This window comes from Bos indicus, chromosome 21 (assembly GCF_029378745.1).
Source record: "Bos indicus isolate NIAB-ARS_2022 breed Sahiwal x Tharparkar chromosome 21, NIAB-ARS_B.indTharparkar_mat_pri_1.0, whole genome shotgun sequence".
Lineage (NCBI taxonomy): Eukaryota > Metazoa > Chordata > Mammalia > Artiodactyla > Bovidae > Bos > Bos indicus.
Window position 1 is genome coordinate 48,005,452 of NC_091780.1, and position 17,095 is coordinate 48,022,546.

At 39.1% G+C, this 17,095-nt stretch overlaps 1 protein-coding gene across 5 annotated transcripts in view; it reads left to right on the forward strand.

Annotated features, from left to right (window-relative positions):
* TTC6 (tetratricopeptide repeat domain 6) overlaps positions 1-17,095 on the forward strand; it is a 215,766-nt gene that overhangs the window by 64,477 nt on the left and 134,194 nt on the right. The window lies entirely within an intron of this gene.

A 17,095-nucleotide genomic window follows, 5' to 3' on the forward strand; every position in this document is an offset into this window, starting at 1 on the left:
GTGATATTGTGGGTTCACTCCAGACCATTGCAATAAAGTGAGTCACACGAATTTTTTAGTTTCCCATTCTGTATAAAAGTTATGTTTACACTATCATGTAGTCCGTTAAGTGTGCAGTGGTATTATGTCTGAAAAATGTACATACGTTAATTACAAAACACTTTAATGCTAAAAATCATCTGAGACTTCAGGGATCTGTAATCTTTTTGTAATAGTAACATCAGAAATCCCATTTCACAGATCACCATAACATATAATAATGAAAAAAGATGGAAATATTGCAAGAATTACCAAAATATGACAGAGACACCAAGTAAGCCAATGCTGTTGTAAAAATGACACCAGTAGACTTGCTGGATGCGGGGTTACCACAAACCTTCAGTTTGTAAAAAACACATTATCTGCAAAGTACAATAAAGCAAAGTGCAATCAACAAGGCATACCTGTATTGGTGTGCTTCATGAATTGAAATTTATTTCATACATTGCTTATCATTATGTAGATTTTTTCACAGGTGTCAATTTTATAAAGTAATATTTTGATTAATAAAGTTTAAAGCAGAACGTCAAAGTAGAGTGGTTGTTTAAATTCTTTAACTTAAACTCCCAGTGAAAGTAATTTTGAGAGGAGATACCAATTTATCTTGTTTTACAGACAATATGGTATGTAGTGAGGTGATAACATCAGTTCAAGCTACGTAACTCTACATAAGGAGATAAGTTTGATTTCTTTTGTTGATATATACCAGCTCTTAAAAGTATTTGTTTTGTCAGAAATTCCAGAGTGGAAAATTCATTCCTTTGGTTCTCTTTAGAAATACATTTTTCCCCACAAAGTGGTGATTTCTTGTTACTTATCAGTCATTTACATCAGGGGTCACCAAACTGCTCTGTAAAGTAAATAGTAGATAGTAAATAGTTTAAGCTTTGTGGGCCAAGAGGTGAAATCAAGAATAATGTGTAGGTACTTATATAATAAGAGAATAAGAATTTCCAAAAATATCAATGAAATAAAAATTTTTTTAATGGACATTGAAATTTGAATTTCACATGATTTTTTTACATGTCACAAAATGTTATTTTTCTTTTGCTTTTTAAAACTCATTAAAAAATGTAAAAACCATTCTTAGCTCATGGACCAAACAAAAACAGGTGACTGGCCAGATTTGGTAGGCCATCTTTTGCCAAATCTTGATTTATATTATATTATGAAAGACTGTCATTTTATGTGATCAAGTTTTCCTCTTTTGAACAAAAGAGAGATGGAGGGGACCTTGGCCATTGTTACTTAAAAGTGTGAGTGGGTGAGGCTTGCAGTTGAGGGTATTCTTGGTTTGACTAGTCTTGGCTTTCTGTTTTTAGAAAAGCCCTGGATAAATAAGATGTCTGAAAAAGTCTTTCTTTTGCCTTCACTTTAGAAATGTATATGAAGGTGAATGATTATGGAAACTCATGACATTTTTGAGAATACATCTATGCTTCCACTCTAAAATTTGGTCTTACAAAGCTATAATCATTCGGTGACATAGAGTTTATTTTTCTTTGAAATATAAATTACATGATGATTAATTACCAAGACTTAGAAGTTGGTTAATCAAGGGTTACTCTTAATCATCAGTTCTCCTATTCATGTTATCAAGTTGAAACCTTTTTGCTTTGTTACTTATGCTAGTTGCTTCAGACATAATGTTCATGATATTAACACAGATAAAATTTTGAGAAAACAGTGTCATTTGTTCTACAATTGACTGAAAAGTCACAGAATTTCCATTATGAAATTTAATGCAGAGATTTATTCTGTGAGGAGTCAGGTTCCCAAATCAGCACTTAAATTGAAAATGATGAACAGTTCTAACTACCCCTGAGCATCTTAAAGGACAAGAGGCCAGATAAAACAGCTACACAGGCTTCCCAGTGGTGCAGTGGTAAAAAATCTGCCTGCAAATGCAGGAGATGAAAGAGATGCAGGTTTGATCCTTGGGTTGGGAATATCCCCTGGAGAAGGAAATGGCAACCCACCCCAGTATTCTTGCCTGGAGAATTCCATAGAGGATCCTGGCAAGCTAGAGTCCATGGAGTTAAAAAGAGTCAGACACGACTGAAGGCCTAAGCACACAGCACACACCGCAAGACAGATACACAGTCTCCAAGTGAGCCCAGGGGAGCTAGGCTGAGCCCAACATGACATGGCTGGTTAATGTTTTGGGGCTGTACATCTACTTAAAACTGAAATCACACTCCTTAGGTGAGATGTTCATACTCTGAGGCTGCATCGGGAACTGAGGCATCAGCTGAGTCAAGCTTGTCATCTTAAGTACATACAAGAGCCTTGATTTAAATAGATGATTCTTTTTCTCCTTCTGCTCCCAACATATATAGTTAAATCTGTTGGAGCCAAATGAATATGTAATTACAAAGCAGTTTACAAACGAAATGAGTTATACATTTAAATATGTTTTTCGATTAGCCCATCTATATTTCTGCTTAACCAAGAGCAGTGATTTCTAGCAAAGCAGAGAGTCCTGGGATCATATGGAGGTGGGTGGGAGGAATGAGTGTAGAGGGCATTGGCCCCCCAGCACTCTCTATCAGTCCTTACCCAAGTGCAACATTCCCTTTTTTTTTTAAACTTAATTTTTGGCTGCACTGGGTCTTTGTTGCTTTGCGTAGGCTTTCTCTAGTTGTAGCGAGCAGGGGCTGCTCTCCTGTTGCTGAGCATGGATTCTAGGGCTTCAGTAGTTGTGGCTCACCAGCTCGAGCACAGGCTCAATAGTTGTGGCTCACGGGTTTAGTTGCTCCATGGCATGTAGAATCTTCCTGGATTCTACCCAGGGAGCAAACTCATGTCTCCTGTATTGCTAGGTGGATTCTCTACCACTGAGCCACCAGGGAAGCCCCCCGGCATTCCCTTTTGATCTACTTGTTTGCTGGGCCTTCAAGCGTGAGTTTGTTTGACAAAAAGAGATCCTACTTTTTTTTTTCTTTTTAAAATTTTTGGCTTACTGGGTCTTTGTTAATGGGTGCAGGCTTCTCGTTGCAGTGGTTTCTCTTGCTGTGGAGCACTGGCTCCAGGGCGTGCGGGCTTCAGTAGTTGCCACACGTGAGGCTCCCAGGCTCTGGAGCATAGGCTCAGTGGTTGTGGTGCATGGGCTTAGTTGCTCCACGGCATGCGGGATCTTCCTGGATCAGGGATTGAACCCATGTCTTCTCCTGCAGTGGCAGAAGGATTCTTTACCACTTGAGCTACCAGGGAAGCCCAAGATCCTGCTTTGTAAAAAGTTGAAAGTTGATTTAAAGTTTATTTCCACATGTCTAAATTCTCCAGGGCCTGTCACCACACCTAGCAGTTTTCCTGCTCCTCTCAGACTGTTGCTCTCTTATCATGTGGCCTGTGGGATGCCTTATCTGGGCAGAGGTTCCCTTAGGAGAGAAGGGAGGGGAAATAAAGAAAGATACCCCGAGACTCATTTGATCTCAATCTGCTAAAACCCCTCTCTGTCTCCAGCCTTGTCATTTTCTGCTCATGTCCTCTGAGGGAGTAGGTGGAGGTGGGCACTTACCCAGCTCCCATCCTGGTGGCATCCACCGCAGCTCAGGGCTCTCAGAGCGCTCAGGTTATACTGTACTGGTCCCAGGACTGCATTTATGACTTTTGTGGGCCCAAGGCTGGAGAAGGCAATGGTACCCCACTCCAGTACTCTTGCCTGGAAAATCCCATGGACAGAGGAGCCTGGTAGGCTGCAGACCATGGGGTCGCGAAGAGTTGGACACGACTGAGCGACTTCACTTTCACTTTTCCCTTTCATGCATTGGAGAAGGAAATGGCAACCCACTCCAGTGTTCTTGCCTGGAGAATCCCAGGGACGGGGGAGCCTGGTGGGCCGCTGTCTATGGGGTCATCAGAGTCAGACATGACTGAAGCGACTTAGCAGTGGGCCCAAGGTACTTTTGCCTTCGGAGTCCTTGTATTACAAAAAATATTTGAAGATTACATTATTTGACTCTGTTGGTATAAAAAAGAAATAGAATTCAGGCTGGATTCATTATTACACATTCATTCTTATATGTATCATTTTCATCTGATTGTAAAAGAAATTAAAATGAAAACATTTTTGTAGGTCTTCAAAATATCACAGGCCCCCGGCACTGTATCTGCTGAGTCCACCAGACATGTTAGCCCTGGTTAGAGCAGGGGGAATAGGTCTTTTTCATCCCTTAGAAAGACGTGTTGATTCTTTTACTCTTTACTTACAACACCCGTGCTCCCCAGTCATATACCTACTATGAATCAGACATGAGTTCTGTTGGATTGAACCAGGAGACAGATTTGAGACAGAAGTGTCACTCCTCTCAGAAGACAAAGGCTTTCTTGTGGGATTCTGCTGATCATGCCTTAGCTTTTTCATTCTCTGGGTTTTTTATTTTTTCCCACAAGTGACTCCATATTCATGCAGATGAGATTTTGGGAAGTCTGTTCATAAGACTTTGCCAGGCATGTCCAAACATATCTGAATTCCATTTAGACTCAAGGTAGCCTCCCTGTATTTCCAAAAGGTGAGGGTTATTTTTTTTATTAATATTTTCCTTTGATCTGTGAGGATATCCTTAAGGAATGGAGAATGAGAATTTTTTTTTTTCGAATTTTGTTGTTGGGTCTTCATGGTGGCACACCGGCCCTCTCTAGCTGGGGCACTTGGGGGCTTCTCAAGTTGTAGCACTTGGGTTTCTCTTGTTGCAGAGCGTGGACTCTATAGAGTGTGTGGGCTCAGTAGTTGTAGGATGTGGCCTCTCTAGTTGGGTTTAGTTACCCTGCAGCGTGTGGGATCTTAGTTTCCCAACCAGGGATTGATTCTGCATCCCCTGCATTGGAAGACAGATTCTTAACCACTGGACCACCAGGAGAGTCCCAAGAATGAGAATTTAAAGAGAATATTCTTTTAAATGTTCTTATTTCCACTGACTGTAGCTTAAGTTAGGCCCTCATCAGCTTTCATGTGAATCCTTTCAACATCTTCAGGACCAACTGCCAGTTCTTACCCTCACTGAAGTTTATTTACCAGATAGGTGTTATTGTGTTATTTCTCACAAAAATTTGGCTGGATTCCTACTGATCACAGGATAGGGCCCAACTCCAAAGTGTAGATAACCTAGAGGGTGCTTCATGATTTAACCTTATTAGCCTCATACTTTTCTCTTGCAATCTAATGTCAATCACCAGATGTATCAGTCAGCTAATGCTGTGTAACAGCAGCTCTCCGAATCTAGTGGCTTATGACAGTATTATTATAGCTCTCACATCTCTTGGCTGGAGTTATTTGATCTGATCTGAACTTACATATGGGTCTGCAAGTCCAATTGTTCATGTATCAGTGGGTCAACGGGAGGCTTTAACTGGAGCAGCTCTGCCCCTGGGTTTCCCTTTTGGGACTAACATGTATAGCAGGCATATCCATGCATGTTTTCACCCTGAACCCATTGGTTTGACCAGGCATGCTTTTCTCACAGTGACAGCAGAAGCTCAAGACAGTAAAATGCAGGACCTCTTGAGCTCTGGGCTTGGAATTGGCCCATCATTGCTTGTGCCAAGTAGTGGCACAAGTGGTAAAGGTTCATTCTGAGCCATTGTGTCATGAGGAAGGCTGGCAAGTCTATTCTTGCTAAAACACTATTATGATATTTCTTGCTTCTTGATCCTGTGACTCCTTTGGTCCTTCTCCCACTGATTCTGAGTCTTGCCTGTCTCCCAGTGCCTCTTATATGACAAGAGCCTGTTTTTGATGCTTCTGACTGAGAATGTTGATTGAATCACTTGATGACTTGAGTAAGCTCCTTGCTTTCCCCAACAGATGAACTTCCTTGCTCCTAAAATTCGCAAAGTGGGAGGAGGGAAAGTAAGAATGTAGATAATGTGGTACATGTTCTAACAACTTCATATAAACCAGATGAATAGAATGGTTTTGCTTTTGAATTGAAATCCGGCTATCAGGAAAGCCATTTTAGAGAATCAAGTGAGCACACAGCCAAAAGACTTATTCCCATCCCTTGAAAATAGACATGGCGGGTAGGAAGTGAAGGAGCCAGTGTGAATATAGCCTCTGTCCTCACCCTGCTTATCTTTAGTAAGTGGCATGTGTGTGCCTGCCCCTTGGGGAAGAGAAAGGACCCAAAAATCTGCCCAAAGAGTATTTTTCCACACTAAATGCCCTTTGTATTCCCCAGACACATTTAGATCCTACCTTTCTCTCATGCCTATTTTAAGGAAACACTGCCTTCTATTCTAAAAATATTTAATCTGTCCCCTCCGTGCCCTAACTCCATGGTACAAATTTACTTTCTACCTATCTTATGGCATATATTATTGTTATTTACATACATACCATTAAATTTATCTGTCTAGGCTGTGAATACCTAAGTGATTGGAATCAAGTCTTACTTGTCTTTCTGTTTTTAGTAGGATGGATCAAATGAATGCTAAATGACCTGGAGGCAAGATTATTTATATTTTGTCTTTTTATCCCTTACATCACATAGTTCTCAGACTTAAGAGTTAACTATAAATACATATTTGTCAAATGTTGTAAATAAAAATACGCTTACACTTGGAGACCTGAATTTTATTATTGAAGAATTTATGTTATTAATATCAGTGATATTAGAAGGCTTTAAGAATATACTTATGGACTCTGCTGAATCATTTCCACTCCTAGATCCATGTGAGAAAAGTTTGGAGGAGTTTGAATTTGGTTTGGGGAATATATAACAGAAGTTGGATTATTGATTCTCCTTTACGGATGATATTAGTCATTCTTCATCTGAACTAAGAAAGACTATACATTGCCTAAAATAAAGACAGTTTGGGTTTTTATTACTTATAGATTTATGTTTCGTAGGGGACTTACAGAATTTCCTTCCTTGGCTTTGCCTAGTAATAGGACAAAGAACCATGTTCTTGGTGTATCCTGCTTCAAGTAAGCTCTCTAAGTCTGTAACTGTAGTTTTCAAATACTATAGCAATGGTGCTTAGCATGTGTCTTTTAAAGTTGCTGATATAGGTAATGAAATGTCAGATGATAATATTTCGTGACGTACAGGATAATTATGTGGGACAAAGAAAGGCATATTAAGTATCACCCAGTATATATTGCTAATGCACGTACTTTTTGTAAAGACCTAGCACAAAATACTTACCTTTTTATTGGACTTTCTTAAGCAGTATATATCTTTTAAAAGAGCTAAGAAAAATTATGTAATTATAGATAATAGGAAAGAAAACATATTATTACCTAAATAGGAATGGTAATTGCTTTGAGCTCTTGAAGTCTTGGGTCCTCTAGGAACTGCCATGAAATATCTGAAGAATTAGAATTTAACCTTTAGTGGCTTTTAAAGTTATTTCTTTGTAACAAATCACCTCACAATTTAGCAGTTTAAAACAATGAATATGCATTGTTTCACATAGTTTCTGTGGGTCAGGAGCAGCTTAGCTAGATGACTCTGACTCGAGGTCACGGGATTGTGGTCAAGGTCTTACTCTGTGTGTGTGTGTGTGTGTATGTGTGTGCACGCGCACACGTGCTAAGTCACTTCAGTCGTGTCCTATTCTTTGCGACCCTATGGACTGTAACCCGCCAGGCTTCTCTGTCCATGGGGTTCTCCAGGCAAGAACACTGGAGTGGGTTGCCATACCCTCCTCCAGGGGATCTTCCCGGCCCAGGGATTGAACGTGCGTCTCTTATGTCTCCTGCGGTGGCAGGCGTGTTCTTTACCACTCGTGCCACCTGGGAAGCCCAAAGACCTTGTTGGGGGCTGCCATTTGAAGCCTTGATTGTTGGGGACTAAAGGATCTGGTTCCAGGATGCCTCAGACACAAGACTGGCAGTTTGGTGCAGGCTGCTGCCAGGAGACCTCAGTTCCTTACCGTGTGGACCTCACCGTAGGACAGCTTGAGTGTCCTCGTGACATGGCATCTGGCTTCCCCTAGAGCAAGTATTCTAAGAGAGAACAAGGTTGGACTTGCAGTATCTTTTATGACATAGCCACATACTGTCATTTCCACTGTAGCTTATTAAGGATACAAGTCTGCCGTATTTACTGAGGAGGACAACTACTCAAGGGCATGATTACCAGCAGATGGAAATCACTGGGGACCATCTTGGACATGGGATATCAGAGTCTGTTTGTAATAAGATTTGCATATGGTACTATGAATGTTTTTGATATTTATACTTATATGGCTGCCATTCAGGTTCTTTTTTTTTTTTAATCATATTTTTTAGAAGTGACAGTTTACTGAATACAGGGGTCAGCCATCCAGAACAATCCCATAAACTGTTTAATTAAAAAAAAAATGTGGTTAAGAACGAGTGCAAAGCAGCTCTGGCACATTCTTGTGCCTGTGAGCAGGACTCTGCAGGCCAATGCCAGCAGGGTTTTGCCTGCGGGAAGCAAGAGAAAGTCAATGCAAATCAAGGCAGTTTCTCAAGAAAATAACCTGTGTGGACAGGTATTTGCTTAGGGCCATGAAAATGTCTTTTCTTTCCTTCTTTCTGAAACTTGAACTTCATAGTAAGTTATTTAAAGGCAGTGCACCTTGAATAAGTGCTGATGAAACCATAAATGGATATGTGGGAGAAACACACTTTCAGCCTCCATCTTGGCGGCCAGCGTCATTTGGGGACAGCTGGATTGCGTGAGGAAGGGTAGGGGGAAGTTGCTCTTCCCATCACTTTTTAAAGATGACTGAAAAACTCCTGGGCCTGCCTAACAGGCCAGCGGAACACTCCTGCTTCTGTTGCTGGTTCCTCTGCTGGAAGCAGGTTAGGGAAAAAGGCCACAGTCTGTTTGTTTTGAACACGCAAATCTCTGGTTTCAGTGCCTGTGACATGTGGGCTTCCTTCAGACTTTATTCATCTTTCAGGTTCCTTCCAGCTCTGACGTTTTGGGTTCTAAGTTTGACACCACAGGTAGAAACTGCTCTGAGAAACACATGAAAAATATATCTAGGATTGTGAAACTGGACTGCTCACAGCTTTATAAGTCCTCAAGTTTTAAAAGCATTTGTTCAACACTGTGCCAGACCTTGTGTAAAATGAAGAACAATGCTAGTTGTTATAGTTTCTGACTCAGTTGGAAAGACAAAATGGAATTAATACTGCTCTTAGGTAAAAGGGGCTTCCCTGATGGCTCAGTTGGTAAAGAATCCACCTGCAGTGCTGGAAACCCAAGTTTGATCCCTGGGTCGAGGAGATCCCCTGGAGAAGGAAATGGCAACCCACTGCAGTATTCTTGCTTGAAAAATCCCAGGGACAGAGGAGCCTGGCGGGGTACAGTCCATGGGGTCACAAAGAGTCAGATGCGACTGAGCAACAAATAAACACTTTTAGGCAAAACACTAATCGTATTTCTTTAAAAAATTATCTTTGCTTTTCTTTTTAGTCCTACATTCAAAATTTCTGATTCAAGGCAATTTTTATATCTCACTTTTTTAGTTTTCCTCACATTTGTTAAGGCACTGTTTTGGTAGTTTATATTTTTGTTGCTTTTTGTGGTTTTTTTCCTTTTCTCATTTTCTAAATTTGTTTTTGTGAATTGATTTTATGTCTAAATAATATGATTTCTAATACTTTTGCAATAGATTCTTTTAGGGTTTCTAGTCATATAGTCATGTCCTCTTCAATGCTCAGTAATTCGGTTAAATTATTTCTTATAATTTTATGTTTATTTCAGATCTGGAATTTTTTTTTTTAATTTCAATGCTAACAGTAATAGGTATGATTACATATACGATATTTTTTGTTTTCATGTATTATTTCTTTTATTCCTAAGGATAAACATAAGAGGTATGCACTATTATTATCTCCATTTTGCAAAACCAAGGCCTGGAGAGATTAAGTAACTCATTCAAGTCTGCCCTAAGGTGTCTGAATTAAGACTTGAAGCAACTTTTGACTTCAAAGCATGTGTGCTCAACCAGCTTATCCCATGGGATTGTCACTTGAGGCTACCATGATAGTAACTCTTATCTGTTACCTCCACATCAGTTTATGTTACTGAAATTTAGATCTAACAAAATTGATATTAATAAATCATTATTTTTATATTACATGTCTTTAAAAAAATGTCAAATGTGGTCTTTATTTCTATGAATTTACTACAATACAGACAAAAGAAGTTCTTTTGTCATTGGACAGTGTTTTAGAACTATCAGGTATAAATTTTATTGCTATATTAGGAAGTGTCAAAGAAGCAGGGAATATTTTCAAGTGCTCATCAAACCGAATCCCGTTTTTTTTTTTTTACACTGAGGTGAAATTGACGTAAAATAAACCATCTTGAAGTATACAGTTCAGTGGCATCAGTATATTTACAATGTTGAGTAACTATCACCCACATCTGGTTCCAAAATATTTCATTATCCCCAAAGGATATATACCACACACATTAAGCAGTCACTCCCCGTCAATTGTCCTCCCTCCAGCGCCTGGCAGCCACACGTTGGTTTTCTGACTCAGTGGATTTACCTCTTCTGGATGTTTCATATAAATGGAATCATGAAATATATGACCTTTTGTGTCTGTTGTCTTTCAATTAGCATAATAGTTTTGACGTTCATTTGTGTTGTGACATATGTTAGTATGTCGCTTCTTTTTTTGGCTGAAAAGTATTCCATTCTATTTATAGACATTCAGCTTGTTTCTACTTTTTGGTGATTGTGAATAGTGTTACTATGAATATTGATGTACAAATATCCCTTGCCAAGATGCCTTGTTTCTCAATATGCTGATTAGTTTGATTTGCAAATATTTTCATTGGGATTTTTGCATTTATGTTTTACAAGTGATGCAAGCTGTAGGTTTCTTTAGTAAGATGTTTTTATCCATCTTTGACATTTTTATGCTACCTACATTAAATATGTTGAGAGATTTCTTTTTTTATCAGGAAATATTTTAATTGTAGAATAAATACTAAACACTCAGATTTTTCAAAATTTATTTATTTTTACCACATTTACTTCAGATTGTTTAAATAAATAGAAAATTGCAAGTAAAGTAGCACTCCCTTATGTATCTCTTTCCAGTAATTCTCTTCCACCTCAGATGGGAATGGTATCCTGAATTTGGTGTCTGTTGTTGTCATGTTTTTATATTTTAATGATGTCTTTATAAACGTAAAAGGTTGTGAAGAATTTTTTGTAGTTGTTCATATTTCAAATTGACTGTTTAGTTATTAAATTAAAAAAAAAATGTAGTCTCTGGAGCCACATAGTCTTTGTTTGAAATTTCTAACTGTAATAGTATGTTTTTTTAATTTCTGTTTTGAATTCTTTTAGTTTTTGTTTTATGCCCTTTGAAGCTTTGTCATCAGTGCATACTATTATATTTTCTGAGGGACTTGATTCTCTTTTTTTTTTTATGATGCAGTAACCCTATTTTTCTTTCTAATACTTCTTGTTTTGAAGTCTGCTTTGTCTGATGTTAATATAATCAGTTCTGTTTTATCTTGGTATTTTCATGTTTTATTTTTCTTCATCCTTTTGCCTTAACCTGTGTCTTTATACTTAAAGTAGATTTCCCATAGCAATCATAAAGTAGGATCTTGTTTTTTCTGCAATGTGACAGTCTTTGTCTTTTAATTGGACTATTTAGCACCATTTACATGCAATTATTGAAATGAAAGTGTTAGTCGCTAAGTCGTGTCCAACTCTTTGTAACCCCATGGATTGTAGCCCACCAGGCTACTGTGTCCATGGATTCTCCAGGCAAGAAAAATGAAGTAGGATGCCATTTTCTTCTCTAGCGGACCTTCCTGATCCAGGGATCGAACCCATGTGTCCTGCATTGCGGGCGGATTCTTTGGTATTGAGCCACCAGTCATTATTGATATTTATATCTTATATACATTATATATATAAATTATATGTTTTTAAAAACTTTATATGTATAAATTATAAAGATATTTATATCTTGCTATTTGGTTTCTATTTTTTGCATTTGTTGTTTGCCCCCCTTTTCTACTTTACCTGCCTTCTTTTTTTTTTTTTTTAAAGCCTTTCATGCTATTTTATACTGTTAGTTTACTTACCTTTTTGCTTTATTCTTTTAGTGGATGCTATGGGATTTACAAGAGCAGGAAATGGCAACCCACTCCAGTGTTCTTGCCTGGAGAGTCCTGTGGACAGAGGAGCCTGGTGGGCTGCTGTCCATGGAGTTGCACAGAGTCAGACATGACTGAAGCGACTTAGCGTGCATGCATGCATTGGAGAAGGAAATGGCAACCCACTCCAGTATTCTTGCCTGGAGAATCCCAGGGATGGAGGAGCCTGGTGGGCTGCCATCTATGGGGTCGCACAGAGTTGGACATGACTGAAGTGACTCAGCAGCAGCAGCAGCATGGGATTTACAATAACTATATCTAGCTTATTCCACTAAATAGTGTATAGTATAAGAAACTTAGAGATGTATACTTCTTTTTCCCCTCTCCTATTATTGTTATCTCATTAGTGCATACTTCACTTCTATGTATGTTATAAATCTCAAAATGTATCATTTTTAAATAGTCTATTATATTTTAAAAACTTCAAAATGGGAGGGTATATTTTTTATTTACCCACTTTTAAAATCATTTTATAATTTATTTTCACTGTATGCATTCAAGTTTTGCTCCTTCTGCTTGAAGAATTTCCTTTAACATTTCTTGTAATGCAGCTTTGATGACAATCAAACTTTTCACCTTTTGATTGCTACAAAAGTATTCCACCTTCAGTTTTAAAAGATATTTTAGCTGGATACGGAATTCTGTGTGGACGGTTGTTTTCTTTCAGTCAGATCAGATCAGATCAGTCGCTCAGTCGTGTGCGACTCTTTGCGACCCCATGAATCGCAGCATGCCAGGCCTCCCTGTCCATCACAAACTCCCAGAGTTCACTGAGACTAATGTCCATCAAGTCAGTGATGCCATCCAGCCATCTCATCCTCTGTCGTCCCCTTCTCCTCCTGCCCCCAATCCCTCCCAGCATCAGAGTCTTTTCCAATGAGTCAACTCTTCACATGAGGTGGCCAAAGTACTGGAGTTTCAGCTTTAACATCATTCCTTCCAAAGAAATCCCAGGGCTGATCTCCTTCAGAATGGACTGGTTGGATCTCCTTGCAGTCCAAGGGACTCTCAAGAGTCTTCTCCAGCACCGTAGTTCAAAAGCATCAATTCTTTGGTGCTCAGCCTTCTTCACAGTCCAACTCTCACATCCATACATGACCACAGGAAAAACCATAGCCTTGACTAGACGGACCTTTGTTGGCAAAGTAATGTCTCTGCTTTTCAATATGCTATCTAGGTTGGTCATAACTTTCCTTCCAAGGATTAAGAGTCTTTTAATTTCATGGCTGCAGTCACCATCTGCAGTGATTTTGGAGCCCAGAAAAATAAAGTCTGACACTGTTTCCACTGTTTCCCCATCTATTTCCCATGAAGTGGTGGGACCGGATGCCATGATCTTCGTTTTCTGAATGTTGAGCTTTAAGCCAACTTTTTCACTCTCCACTTTCACTTTCATCAAGAGGCTTTTGAGTTCCTTTTCACTTTCTGCCATAAGGGTGGTGTCATCTGCATATTTGAGGTTATTAATATTTCTCCCGGCAATCTTGATTCCAGTTTGTGTTTCTTCCAGTCCAGCGTTTCTCATGATGTACTCTGCATATAAGTTAAATAAACAGGGTGACAATATACAGCCTGGACGAACTCCTTTTCCTATTTGGAACCAGTCTGTTGTTCCATGTCCAGTTCTAACTGTTGCTTCCTGACCTGCATACAAATTTCTCAAGAGGCAGATCAGGTGGTCTGGTATTCCCGTCTCTTTCAGAATTTTCCACAGTTTATTGTGATCCACACAGTCAAAGGCTTTGGCGTAGTCAATAAAGCAGAAATAGATGTTTTTCTGGAAGTCTCTTGCTTGTTCCATGATCCAGCGGATGTTGGCAATTTGATCTCTGGTTCCTCTGCCTTTTCTAAAACCAGCTTGAACATCAGGAAGTTCACGGTTCACATACTGCTGAAGCCTGGCTTGGAGAATTTTGAGCTTTAGTTTACTAGCGTGTGAGATGAGTGCAATTGTGCGGGAGTTTGAGCATTCTTTGGCATTGCCTTTCTTTGGGATTGAAATGAAAACTGACCTTTTCCAGTCCAGTGGCCACTGCTGAGTTTTCCAAATTTGCTGGCATATTGAGTGCAGCACTTTCACAGCATCATCTTTCAGGATTTGGAATAGCTCAACTGGAATTCCATCACCTCCACTAGCTTTGTTCGTAGTGATGCTTTCTAAGGCCCACTTGACTTCCCATTCCAGGATGTCTGGCTCTAGGTCAGTGATCACACCATCGTGATTATCTGGGTCGTGAAGATCTTTTTTGTACAGTTCTTCTGTACCAGTGCTCTAAATATGTTGCTTCCTTGTCTTCTGTCTTACACTGTTCTGACAAGAAGCCTGCAGTGTTACTTTGTGGTAATTCTGTCTGTCTGCCTGTATACTGAGTTGTGTTTGGTTCTTTGCAACCCCCTGGACGGTAGCCCACCAGGCTCCTTTGTTCATGGAATTTTCCAGGCAAGAGCACTGGAGTGGGTTGCCATACCCTCTTCCAGGGAATCTACCTGATTCAGGGATTGAATCAGTGTCTCTTGCATCTCCTGCATTGGCAGATGGATTCTTTACCACTGAGCCTCCTGGGAATTAGTTGCCATAATTCTTTGTGTCTTTGTAATTAATGTGTCTTTGGATGCTTCTAAGATTTTTTTGTTTATTACTTTTTTTTCATTTTTATGATAATGTGTTTGTTGTATATTTTTGCTTACAGTTGATAGAACTTTTTGTACTGGGGGCTTAAAAATCTGGCTATTTTTTATACAAATATTTTCTGCTCTCTTCATATTCTGCTTTCTGTGACTCTAATTAAATATATGTTAGTGTGAGTGTTTTGTTAATTTTGTTTTGGTTTTTATTTCTCTCAGTGATTTACTTTGTGTGACTTCTTTTGCTGTGTCTTCACATTAACTGATCTTTTCTTCTGCAATGTTTTCTCTGGTTTTCATGCCACTCAGTGAAAATTGTCTCAGGTAGTGGACATTTTATCTAGTCATTCCGTTTGATTCTGTCTTTAGCCTATATTTGCTCCTCATTATATTTACGTCTTTGAAAATTTATAATATTTATATTAGAAGTTTCAAGATTCTTACCTCTTAATTTCAATGTCTCTGTCATTTCTGGGTCTTTTTCTGTTTATTTTTCTTCTGGTTATATGTTACCTATTCTTGCTTCTTCATATAAGTAGTAACTTTTGATTAGGTGTTGAACATGGTGAATTTTCCATTGTAGAGTACTGGATTTTGTCGTTTTCCTTTAAAAAGATCTGGAGTTTGCTCTGTTAGGCAGTTAAGCTACTTGAAGATCAGCTTGATCTTTTAAAGTATTTAAGATTTTTTTTATGTCCAAAGAAGTTTTTACTCTAGGGCTAATACATGATCCGTCTGAGGTTTGTAATGAATGTACCATATATTCAGAATGTCTAATGGGAGATCTGATGATTCCTAGCATTGTGTGGAGGCAGCCCACTCTAGTATTCTTGCCTGGAGAATCCCATGGACAGAGGAGCCTGGTAGGCTACAGTTCATGGGATCACAAGAGTTGGACACAGCTTAGCGCTATCTTTCCCTGATAACTCAGACAGTAAAGAGTCTGCCTGCAGTGTGGGAGATCTGGGTTAGATCCTTGAGTTGGGGAGATCCCCTGGAGAAGGAAATGGCAACCTACTCCAGTATTCTTGCCTGGAAAATCCCACGGACCGAGGAGCCTGGCAGGCTAGTCCATGGGGTTGCAAAGAGTTGGACACGACTGAGTGAGCACTGTGTGAAGTCTGGGAATTATGACGTCATCTTTTTGGCGATTACTTTTTTTCCCCCTGGCAGTTTTTATTTGTTTGGCCTCGTGGGTTTCACCATTTTCCTGAGCAGATTGATATTCAGCCAAAGACTCAAGGATTCTATTGCAGATTTCTGGAGCTGTTTATCTGTGCAGCTCCCTCCTCCCCATTCTGTGTCCTACGAATTCTACCCTCTGTGTCTTCCTTCTCTAATTTCTGTCTCTGCAACTCAGTGAGGTTCCTGGGTTCTGTGTGATTTCTCTCTCCTTGTGTTGTGGTCTGAAAATTGTGTGAGGCAGAAATGTGGGGTGATTTAGCTCTTAATGTTTTTTGTTTCCATTCTCTTAGCCATTATAGTCTTGCATTTCCTGTTGTCCAACTGTAAAAGAATTGTCCTTATATTTTGTCCAGTTTTATAGTTATTTATGACAAGAGGGCAGACGTATAAGCCAGTAACCTCAGTTGCATCTTTCTAAGGAAGCAAAGGAAAGGTAGAAAAGCAGCATTGTAAAGTACAAAGAATGTTCAGATTTTGCTACTGACATTACTAAAAGTCCAGAGGAGAAAGGGGCCTTAAAAAGTCAGGAATGTCCATTTTAAGGTGATAAAACTGAGGTAAAGGAAAACAAGATAACTTGCCTGCTGCTTTCTGGTGTGTGACTTTGCAGTTTGGGCAGAAGCTGGGTCTCTTCATCCCTGTTCACTGTTAGACACTGTGGGGTGCTGTTTCTTAGCACTTCAGCTGAGTTGAGGGTATATCATAGCAGTGAGCATTAGTAATGATGAAAATGGCACTAGGAGTTCTACCCATTAACATTTAAAGTATATTTATATTCCTTCTTGTTCTTGGTTAGGTTAAATTTTACTTTTGATTTTAAATTTCTTGTGCAGCCATTTAAGAGCAGTGATTTATAATATCTGATTTAATATTACCTAATTGTTATATGAAGCCTGATGATATATCTATAGAGGTCAGTAATTTAAAAAGTCTTACATTGAAATGATAGACAAAATATTTTTACTGTGTCTTTGGTTTTGTCTTCTCATTTACTGCGTTATACTGACTAGCATTTAATTGCACTGAATAATATGCCTCAGTGATCTTTAAAACTGACATTGTTAACTTACATTACCAAATGTAAAATAGGTAGCCAATGGGAATTTGCTGGAAACTCAAACAAGGGCTCTGTA